The sequence below is a fragment of the Sapajus apella genome, unplaced genomic scaffold, assembly GCF_009761245.1.
Source record: "Sapajus apella isolate SASKATOON/1434 unplaced genomic scaffold, GSC_monkey_1.0 scaffold142, whole genome shotgun sequence".
Classification (NCBI taxonomy): domain Eukaryota; kingdom Metazoa; phylum Chordata; class Mammalia; order Primates; family Cebidae; genus Sapajus; species Sapajus apella.
The window spans coordinates 2,660,771-2,672,259 of NW_022437082.1; the positions used below are offsets into that span (position 1 = coordinate 2,660,771).

At 40.6% G+C, this 11,489-nt stretch overlaps 1 protein-coding gene across 3 annotated transcripts in view; it reads right to left on the minus strand.

Annotated features, from left to right (window-relative positions):
* Positions 1 to 11,018, minus strand: part of GABRA3 (gamma-aminobutyric acid type A receptor subunit alpha3) — a 250,190-nt gene extending 239,172 nt beyond the window's left edge. Inside the window, exon 1 of one of the 3 annotated variants that reach the window (XM_032264162.1) lies at positions 10,783 to 11,018. The gene's annotated coding sequence lies outside the window, so the exon portion shown is untranslated. The remainder of the gene's footprint in view (positions 1 to 10,782) is intronic. The other 2 variants (XM_032264160.1, XM_032264161.1) reach the window with 2 other exon arrangements.
* Positions 11,019 to 11,489: the final 471 nt, after the last annotated feature.

Consider the following 11,489-nt stretch of genomic DNA (forward strand, 5'->3'; position numbering starts at 1 on the left):
AATATAATTTCAAGAAAAAGAAACATGATTTTCTAGTAATTTGATAATCTCATTTTAAAACTAAAGTAAGTGAACAAAGGGCCAAAAATAACATACTTCAGAAAAAAATAAAATAAAAGAGGTGTGAGTGACCTAGTTTATGCTTGATCAGAGTACCTGAATGTGATGGGGAGGATGAATCCAAGCTGGAAAACACTCTTCAGGATATTATCCAGGAGAACTTCTCCAACCTAGCAAGGCAGGCCAACATTAAATCCAGGAAACACCACAAAGATATTCCTCCAGAAGAGCAACTGCAACGCACATAATCATCAGATTCACCAGGGTTGAAATGAAGGAAAAAGTGCTAGGGTCAGCCAGAGACAAAGATTGGGTCACCCACAAAGGGAATCCCATCAGATTCACAGCAGATTTCTCAGCAGAAACCCTACAAGCCAGAAGAGAGTTGGGGGGGGGTGCAATATTCAACATCCTTAAAGAAAAGAACTTTCAACCCAGAATTTCATATCCAGCCAAACTAAGCTTCATAAGTGAAGGAGAAATAAAATCCTTTATGGACAAGCAAATGCTGAGAGCTTTCGTTGGCACCAGACTTGCCTTACAAGAACTCCTGAAGGAAGCACTAAACTTGGAATGGAACAACCAGTACCAGCCACCGCAAAAACATACCAAATGGAAAAGACCAATGACTCAATGAAGAAACAGCATCAACTAACGGGCAAGACAAACAGCCAATAACAAAATTTATTGCTATCCCTATCAACCTACCATTGACCTTCTTCACAGAACTGGAAAACCCTGCTTTAAACTTCATATGGGATCAAAAGAGAGACCTCATAGCCAAGACAATCCTAAGCAAAAAGAACAAAGCAGGAGGCATCACACTACTGGACTTCAAACTATACTACAATGCTAAAGTAATCAGAATAGCATGGTACTGGTACCAAAACAGAGATATAGACAAGTGGAACAGAACAGAGGCCTTGGAAGCAACACCACACATCTACAACCATCTGATCTTTGACAAACCTGACAAAAGCAAGCAATGGGTAAAGGATTCCCTGTTTAATAAATGGTGTTGGGAAAACTGGTTAGCCATGTGCAGAAAGCTGAAATTGGACCCCTTCCTTTACACCTTACACTAAAATTAACTCCAGATGGATTAAAGATTTAAACATAAGACTTAACACCATAAAAACCCTAGAAGAAATCCTAGGCAATATCATTCAGGACATAGGCATAGGCTAGGACTTCATGACTAAAACACCAAAAGCAATGGCAACAAAAGCCAAATAGACAAATGGGATCTGTGCAACAAAAGAAACAATCATTAGAGTGAACTGGCAACCAACAGAATGGGAAAAAAAATTTGCAATCTACCCATCATCTGACAAAGGGCTAATGTCGAGAATCTACAAAGAACTAAAGCAGATTTACAAGAAAAAAACAAACCCATTCAAAAGTGAGGAAAGGATATGAATAGACATTTTTCAAAAGAAGACATTTATGAGGCCAAAAAACATATAAAAAAAATGCTCATCATCACTGGTCATTAGAGAAATGAAAATCAAAACCACATTGAGATAACATCTCATGCCAGTCAGAATGGTGATCATTAAAAAATCTGGAGACAACAGATGCTAGAGAGGATGTGGAGAAATAGGAATGCTTTTACACTGTTAGTGGGAGTGTAAATTAGTTCAACCATTGTGGAAGACAGTGTGGCCATTCCTCAATGATGTAGAACTAGAAATACCATTTGACCCAGCAATCCCATTAGTGGGTATATACCCAAAGGATTATAAATCACTCTATTTTAAAGACACATGCACTCGTATGTTCATTGCAGCACTGTTTACAATAGCAAAGACCTGGAACCAACCCAAATGCCCATCGGTGATAGATTGGACAAAGAAAATGTGGCACATATACACCATGGCATACTATGCAGCCGTAAAAAAGGATAAGTTCATGTCCTTTGTAGGGACGTGGATGAATCTGGAAACCATCATTCTCAGCAAACTGACACAAGATCAGAAAACCAAACACCACATGTTCTCACTCATAGTCGGGTGTTAAGCAATGAGAACACATGGGCACAGGAAGGGGAACATCACACACTGGGGTCTGTTGGGGAGTGGGGAACTAGGGGAGGGACAGTGGGGTGCAGGGTGTTTGGGGAGGGATAACACTGGGAGAAATACCTGATGTAGGTGATGGGGGGATGGAGATAGCAAACCACCATGGCATGTGTCTACCTATGCAACAATCCCATAAGACCCCAGAACTTAAAGTACATGTAAAAATTATTTTAAAGCTACAATAGTATTTAAACTTTGTAACTAGGACAAGAAGAGACAGACTAAAAGAAATGAAAAATAGATAAATTCCAAAGAGAATCTATTATATGTTACAATTTATATATGTCACAGAACAGTGGGAATGAATGAATTATTCAGTATTTGGTGCTATGAAACAATTGGCAGGCAAAACAATTTAGAAAATTGCCTCACGCCACCATTTAAGAATTTATCCAATTTTGAAGGAGGAAAAAATTTTTAAACACAGATTAATCAGAAGAAATTACAAATGAAGCCAGAGCAATCAGGCAAGAAAAAGAAATAAAGGGTATTCAAATAGGAAAGGAGAAAGTCAAATTGTCTCTATTTGCAGACGACATGATTGTATATCTAGAAGACCCCATCGTCTCAGACCAAAATCTCCTGAAACTGATAAGCGACTTCAGCAAAGTCTCAGGATACAAAATCAATGTGCAAAAATCACAAGCATTCCTATACACCAATAATAGACGTAAAGAGAGCCAAATCAAGAACAAACTTCCATTCACAATTGCCACAAAGAGAATAAAATGCCTAGGACTACAACTAACAAGGAACGTAAAGGACCTCTTCAAGGAGAACTACAAGCCACTGCTCAACAAAATAAGAGAGGACACAAACAGATGGAGAAACATTCCATGTTCATGGTTAGGAAGAATCAATATTGTGAAAATGGCCATACTGCCCAAAGTAATTTACAGATTCAATGCTATCCCCATCAAGCTACCAATGACCTTCTTCGCAGAACTGGAAAAAAACACCTTAAACTTCATATGGAACCAAAAGAGAGCCCACATAGTCAAGTCAATTCTAAGCAAAAAGAACAAAGCAGGAGGCATCACACTACCGGGACTTCAAACTATACTACAAGGCTACAGTAATCAAAACAGCATGGTACTGGTACCAAAACAGAGATACAGACCAATGGAACAGAACAGAGGCCTCACAGGCAACACAACATATCTACAACCATCCGATCTTTGACAAACCTGACAAAAACAAGCAATGGGGAAAGGATTCCCTGTTTAATAAATGGTGTTGGGAAATCTGGCTAGCCGTGTGCAGAAAGCAGAAACTGGACCCCTTCCTGACACCTTACAGTAAAATTAACTCCAGATGGATTCAAGACTTAAACATAAGACCTAACACTATAAAAATCCTAGAAGAAGATCTAGGCAAAACCATTCAGGACATAGGCGTAGGCAAGGACTTCATGATCAAAACACCAAAAGCATTGACAACAAAAGCCAAAATAGACAAATGGGACCTAATCAAACTCCACAGCTTATGCACGGCAAAAGAAACAGTCATTAGAGTGAATCAGCATCCAACAGAATGGGAAAAAGTTTTTGCAGTCTACCCATCTGACAAAGAGCTGATATCCAGAATTTACAAGGAACTAAAACAGATTTACAAGAAAAAAACAAACAAGCCCATTCAAAAGTGAGCAAAGGATATGAACAGACACTTTACAAAAGAAGACATACATGAGGCCAACAAACATATGAAAAAATGCTCATCATCACTGGTCATTAGAGAAATGCAAATCAAAACTACAATGAGATACCATCTCCCACCAGTTTGAATGGTGACCATTAAAAAATCTGGAGACAACAGATGCTGGGGAGGATGTGGAGAAATAGGAACACTTTTACACTGTTGGTGGGAGGGTAAATTAGTTCAACCATTGTGGAAGACAGTGTGACGATTCCTCAAGGACCTAGAAATAGAACTTTCATTTGACCCAGCAATCCCATTACTGGGTATATATCCAAAGGATTATAAATCGTTCTACTATAAGGACACATACATACGAATGTTCATTGCAGCACTGTTTACAATAGCAAAGACCTGGAACCAACTCAAATGCCCATCGATGATAGACTGACAGGGAAAATGCGGCACATATACACCTTGGAATATTATGCAGCCATCAAAAACGATGAGTTCGTGTCCTTTGTAGGGACATGGATGAACCTGGAAACCATCATTCTCAGCAAACTGACACAAGAGCAGAAAATCAAACACCGCATGTTCTCACTCATAGGCGGGTGTTGAACAATGAGAACACATGGACACAGGGAGGGGAGTATCACACACTGGGGTCTGTCGGGGGGAAATAGGGGAGGGGCAGTGGGGGGTGGAGAGTTGGGGAGAGATAGCATAGGGAGAAATGCCAAATATGGGGTGATGGGGAGGCAGGCAGCAAATCATAGTAAGTTCTTTCTTTAACTCTCAGAACAGTCACAATTTCAATCGCCTCAGGATAAAACAAGGAAGGTGCATTCTAAGGACCTCTTCCAAAGTCTGTGAATACTTCCACGAAAATTACCAACTTTCAGAATTCTGTATAAAGTTATTAGTGTTGCTTATATAGGTGACCGAACCTGAACTACCTGCACAGAACCATGAGAACACAGTATGGAGCAGAACGTGAACTATAAAACCCTACAGCTTGAAGTGTTTTTGTAAATATCTGAATGGATTCAGTTTAGGCCATGTCAGTCACCCTGTTCAAAATCCTTTTCCAACACTCCACCTTATTTTACAGTTATGGAAACTTAGGGTCAAACAAGACAAGTGATAAGTCACAACAAACCAAGTATCCAAACCAGGTCTAGGCTATCAGAAATCCCATTTTAAGAGGGATTTTTAACATCAAATGCTTCATATTTTTTTAATCAGGTGCCTCTTTCTGTAAATTGTGGAATTGAGAGAGTTGGAGGATCTGGGAAAGACGCTCGGTTTTTGTGAATTTCAGTTAAGCTACATGACATATGACCTGATTTGTCAGTAAGTCAGTGCTCCTGTGGACATGAACCTAGAGGGACCCTTACCTTCCCTTACTATTTCACAACAATCATTTGCCAAAATTTCGCAAAATGGATATTCATCATCCAACTGAAATGTTGGTAAGCACTGCGACCATCAGAGTGGAAAGGACTGTTAAAATCCAGGTATCATTTATCACTACTCAACTCTGCTGTGAAGTTCAATAAAGGTGACCACACCTTTCTTCTTAAAGTGGTACATTTTCCTCTACATCTGAATCACAATTTATTACTATATAGTTCAGTGGTTTGTCAAATAACGTCTATCTCGCCATCTAAACCATGAGCCCAGAATGGCAACAACTTTGTCTGTTTTGCTCACCATTATATTCTCCATGCCTAGTAAATGGTATGTATGCAATAAATAGATTAGAAGGTGCCCCTCCTCTCTTGACACCTTCGTAACACTGTACTCTTCTAATTTTCCTTCCATATTCTTGACTTTTTCTACTTTGTAGACTTCATGCAAGGTTCATCTTTTTCCCCTATATCCTAAAAAAAAGAAAGCATCATTAAAGTACCACCCCTGGATCTCTTTTATTCTATTTTAAGTATTGAGAGGCAACAACTCTTAAATCACTCTCTCCAGTTGACTTCTTTCCAGAGCTCCAGTCCCATATTTTCAAATGTGCTCAGTACCTTTTATTGAGCGACAACAATAGTACTACCTGTGTGACCTCAGGCAAATCAGGTCACTCACCCTCTCAGGATGGGTTTGCTCATCCATAAAATGAGGGAGTTGCATCTGTTTTTCATATAAAGTTCTAATTTTCCCATCTAGCATTAAATATGATTTACAGTCAAGCCCTCCACCTATCTTGCCAAACACATCTCACGTAAGTATTTCTGCATACACTTTACTCCAACACAACTAGCCTTTCTGCCTAGAACACCTGTCCCATCCCCTAATTCCACATGCTCAAAGTTTGTCTAACCTTCAAAGCTCATTTCAAATACCACTTCTAGGAAGGTGTCTTTGATCTACTTAAAGTCCTTTGCTTCTCTTTTATGGGTTTAGATCTCATCTCCTAGTCCTGTAGTTGTTTGTGTATTTCTTCTCTTTCCTACTTAACTGTGTCCATCTTGTAGGGCATAAGCTATTCCTAAATAATTCCGTATCTCCCACATTATCTTTGGTTCATCGTAGGCACTTAGTAACCTTATACTGAATAGATTCTGTTTAAGCCATGTCAGTCATCCTGCTCAAAGCCTTTTAATCAGTCCCACTCTTTCTAGAATAAAGACCAACAGCCTTATAATGGCCCACTCCAGCCACACAAGCTTTTGTTACACTTCTCAAATTTGCTATGCTTCTCTTTTCACAGAGCCCTTGTACATGCTCTCCCCTCCATCTAGAAAACTGCTCTACCACCTCCATTCTCTCTACCCCACCCCCATACAAGTCTCTACTCAACCTCAATATCACTTCCTCAAGGGTGCTTTGCATAAATTCAAAACTAGATCAGTTTCCTGTTGTATACCTTCATAGCCCCACCCCCATATTTTTTCCTTCATAGCATTTGTTATTAAGCAGAATGTCATGGCCGTATAATTATCTGATTAAAGTCCTCTTCCCCATTAAACTTTAAGCCCCAAGCAATCAGGGACCATGTCTCTTTTGCCCAGCTTTGTATCCTCTCTTCCATGCCTAACCACATTACTGAATAAATTAATTAAAAAAAAAACACTAATGTGCTGAATGACTGATTTAATTAATGACTGAGTTAAGAGTAAAGACTTGAGATGTAGAGTACATAAAGTATTTGTCTGGCTTCCTAAAATCCCTTCAAAATAAAATTGAGATACCAAGTAGCTCTCTGAAGTAGTCAAGTTGGCCTTTTATCCACTGTAAGAAATTTTTTAAATGGAATGAATCCTGTCTCCCCACTGCAGAAGAAAGCCCAAATTACCTTTCCTTTATTGAATGTATGACCCCACAACTAATTTCAAATTGTTCATTCATTTATTTAACAAATATTTATTAAGCGCCTACTCTATGTCATACACTAGGCTAATGGCTAATGCTATAATAAACTGAACTGATACAGCCCCTCGCCCACTTGGAATATATAACTGAAAGTGTAATTTGTAGAAGCTCTAAGGAAATTAAGAGTTTTAATATAAAACAAACATTTTGGCTGTCACAACACGTGAACAATGCAACTCTGTATAAATGTTAAGTTCTTCCTTAAAGGAGATACTTAACTGGAGGGTAAAAGATAATCTTACAGGTGATTTAGAAATGAAGGCTTGGCCTAATTCAGGCCTCTTAAATTAGACTGGCAGGTAGCCTAGACCACTGCATTCAAAATGTAGCCCTTCAATCAGTGCCTGTCTGTGAACTTTTATTACCAGGTAGGAAGAACCAAAGTACAGAAGTCGAGAGTAAGCACTTAGAAAATTTTACAACAATTTGAAAAAAATCATTTTATGTCTGTTGAATCTAATAATACAAATGTGGGCTTATCTTTTGTATGTCTTTTCTTTCATTTTCTAGTAGTTCATCGTTAATATATTTTACTAAATTAGCAGTCTTCTGTGATGGATTAGTAAAAACGAGCAAACCAAAAAATATTTTCCTTTACTAAGAGAGTTTGACTAGTACTCTACTAGAGTTTTGCTGCTTGAAGTGTGGTCAGTGGAACAGCAGTTTCAGGATCACCTAATAGCTTGTTAAAATGCAAAATCCGAGGCCCCTCCCATAGGATCTCTGAATCACAATTTGCATTTTAACAAGATTCCCAGGAGATATTTTTACACATTAAAGTTTGACAAGCACTGGCCTAATGATTTCCGAAGCCCCTCATAAGCCTGAAATCTTATAGTTTACTTCAGATAGAGAATTTCCGAGTTGAAAGACCCTTGGAGATACAGTCCACCTCAACATCTTATAGATGGAAAAACTGAGGAACATGGAGGGGAAGTCATGTGTCCAAGATAACTGGCAAATCATCAGAGCTAGGAATGGAATCCAAATTTGCTAACAGCCAAGTCAGTGTTCCATTCTAGTGACCACATACTCACCCCTTTTCCACCCAGTCCCACTGTATTGTATCCCCTCAGTGATGTCATTATTCCTGAGGTGTTTTCTGATAAAACAGTTTATTATTCTACCTTTTATACACTGTATAAACCTTGAACTACCATTATTGCAAATGTAGTAAATATCTTTATTAAATTAGAACATTTCATAACTTCTTGGTGAAATTAGAAAATTTCATAATTTTCTTTATGAAAATTCCTGTCACTCAAATTGTCCCACGTTTATTGTCTGGATGCCACATAGACATTCTGGGGGCTTTAGAAGGACTAGTACTAATGAATTTCTGGTCTTTAGGAATATGAACGTGACCTTCCCATCAGTCCAGTTGACACCAGATAATAAGCTCATCCAAGGAGAAGAACATACACTGTCAGGGCTGCTTTAGAAAACTCAGTAGGGTCAATTTGTGGCTAACAAACAAGTGGGCTATTAGGCCATATTAAGAATAGTCTTATTTCCAGCATGAAGTAAATGATAATCCTTTACTCTGTGGTCTTATTAGATCCAAGGCTTAAGAGGGAGGCATGATTGCTGTATTCAACTAACTGAAGAACTATGATTAAGAAAAAGCATATTGGTTCCAGATGCTCCCAAAGAACCAATTAATATAAGTTATTGGGAAACAGATTTTGGCTTATAATGGGGAATACTTTCCGACAATCAGAGTTGCTCAAGACACAAAGAGCCACCTAATGAGCTCTCTATCACTGCAGGGAGTTCAAATAGAAATCAGTCAACAAATTGGATGCTTATGATAAATTCAAGAACTGAGGGGGAGGGAAATAAAGCTTAATGAATGACCTTTTGGGCTCCTTCCAGTTCCAAGGTTTTAGTATTCTAAAATTTTCGGCACAGAATAATGCCAAATGCTCAGGAAATAAGAATAAGATCTGTTTCTAAAAGCTGCAGTTCGGAGCATGTTGGTTGGAAAAGGTTATGAAAAGTGCAATCCTTCCAAGCATGATTTTCAAAGGAAAGCAAGCTGATCAATAAAAGTCTTTTGGGCAGCCCCTTCCAGAAATCCAAGTGAAGCCGGGCTCCAGCCTAAGTGCCTATTACTCTACACAAAGGCCAGGCCATTATTTCCCAAAAAATTTTGTCAAGCCACACTACACCTATTGTGTCTACACTTGCCTAACAGACAAAGGTGCAAAATTCTCCCCAGGAAGGCAGTAGTGTTTAATGGTTAAGACCATGGATTCTGGAACCAGATTGGCAGTGTTTTAATTTCCAGCTGGGACATTTAATTGCTCTGTAATCTTGGATAAGTTACTTAACCTCTCTGTGCCTCAGTTTCATCAGTAAACCAAAGATAATAATAGTGTCTGTTATTCAATGCACTATTCTGCTACAAGAATTCAATGAAGTAATACACACTGAATCCTCAGGCCAGAATCCAAAATATACTACACACTCAATAATGTTAGCAATTAGTATTAAGGATGTCATAATTACTATCACAGGTAGATCATTGTCACTCACTTAAAAAGGTCCCATCAAACAATTAGGTCCCTTCCCCTACCAGTTCAGAGGGGCTATAATACAAGAGCTTCAACCAGTCTTTGCATAGCTCCAGACAACCAGAACTTGCTGACCCTTAGTAACCCAAACTGTTCATGCTAGCAATCCTACCTCATCACCCTGCTTTTCATAAATCCAACAGCCACCCTTCCCCCAGTCTTCTTGCCCATGCCACCCACAGCCACAGTCAGAGGAGCACCAAACTGGGAAGCCAGTTCCAGACAAACCATCAGGTGTTTCCTCCCTTCCAAGGACACAGCTGGACTTAACATGATGCCTATGAGTAGGGTGGGGTGGGGTATCTGAATCTCTGGTCTAGGATGTCAGCTTAACTACCTGGAATTGAGGGTGGGCAAGCAATGGAGCTTCTCTCAGGGAAACAAGGCAAGCCTCACAAGTTTGTGGAGGAAGTCAGGACTGACCCCACCGTGAGCCCCTTAAAGGCAGTGGGGAGGTCTAAACCTGCTTTAAAGGAAACAGTTATTTACAACTTTCTACTCACTTGCATGTGGGGGAGGTAATGGGGAGATGGAGAAAGAGGCTGCAAGGTACCCTCCTTCTTTCTTATTTCCAGCAGTGAGAAGCAGCTGCAGAGAAAGAGTTAAAGAAGGGAGAAAGCTCCAGCCATTACTCCATCCCTGGTGCCTAGGGCTGTCTGGGGGGTCATGACAGTGCTGTCTGGTTTGGCTAGGGGCCACTCCGTGGCTTTCTGCAGCAGCTGCTGGGGCTCCCCAAGCAATTTGCAAGGTCAATGCTGACCTGCTTCCAAAGAGGAACAAACAATTCACTGACAATGAAGCAAATCACGCATATACCACATCGCAACCCCCCTTCCTCAAATCGGGTTTTACCCCAGTGTCTCCCTGCTCAGATGCCGCTTCTGGGCTTCCACCAGCCCCACTGGGGAACCCAGGATAGCATCACAGCTGCAGAGCATGCCTCGCCTCCCGGCCAACCCAAGGAGACTCTCAGTACGGGGGAGAGATGCTATCGCTAAAGGAGACCTGAGCTTGGGGGAGGGGGAAGAAGGAACATCAATGTTTCTTACCGAGCTCTATAGTCTGAGCGGAGAGGAGAGAAGGATGAATGAACTGAAACAAGTTGGACGTTGAGCCCTGCAGAGCTCGGCTTCTGGCTTCTTCTTCTCTTTCTCTGGATCTCTCTCCTGGTCCCTCTCTCGGTCTGTCTCTCTGGTTTGCTCGCTAGCTTGCGCGCGCTCACGCTCTCCCTCTCCCCCTCAATCTCTCTCTCTCCTCTCTCTCTCTCTCCTCTCTCTCTCTCAATCCTCTCTCCTCTCTCTCTCCCTCTCTCCCTCCCTCCCTCCCTATCTCTCTCTTTCAATCTGCCTCCCTCCGTCTCTGTCAGTTTCTCCCTCCCCTCCTCCCCTCCCCTTCTCCCCTCCCCCTTTGCTGGCTTTAGGTTCACCACTGCTGCTTAGCACGCGGCTCTGCTGGGGCTCTGAATACAGCACTGCAAGGCTATAGATGTGGTTGCTTTTATGAAATACTAAAGTAGTATTTTATTCCTTAAGTCATCCAACTGAGAAATAGAGGGAAGCCCAGAAAAAAAGGGAGGAGCAGAGGAAGCAAAGGGAAGAGAAACAGAGCAAAAGGATGAGAGCGAATAGGAGAATAAAGGAAGTATGGGTTACTGTAGCTGATGTGTGATGCTTACTTGCTGCTCCAAGATTGAAGAGTGAGCTTCCTCCTTTTCCCTCTGTCTCCCTTACATCCCTATGGGCGTGCCTTCTAACCC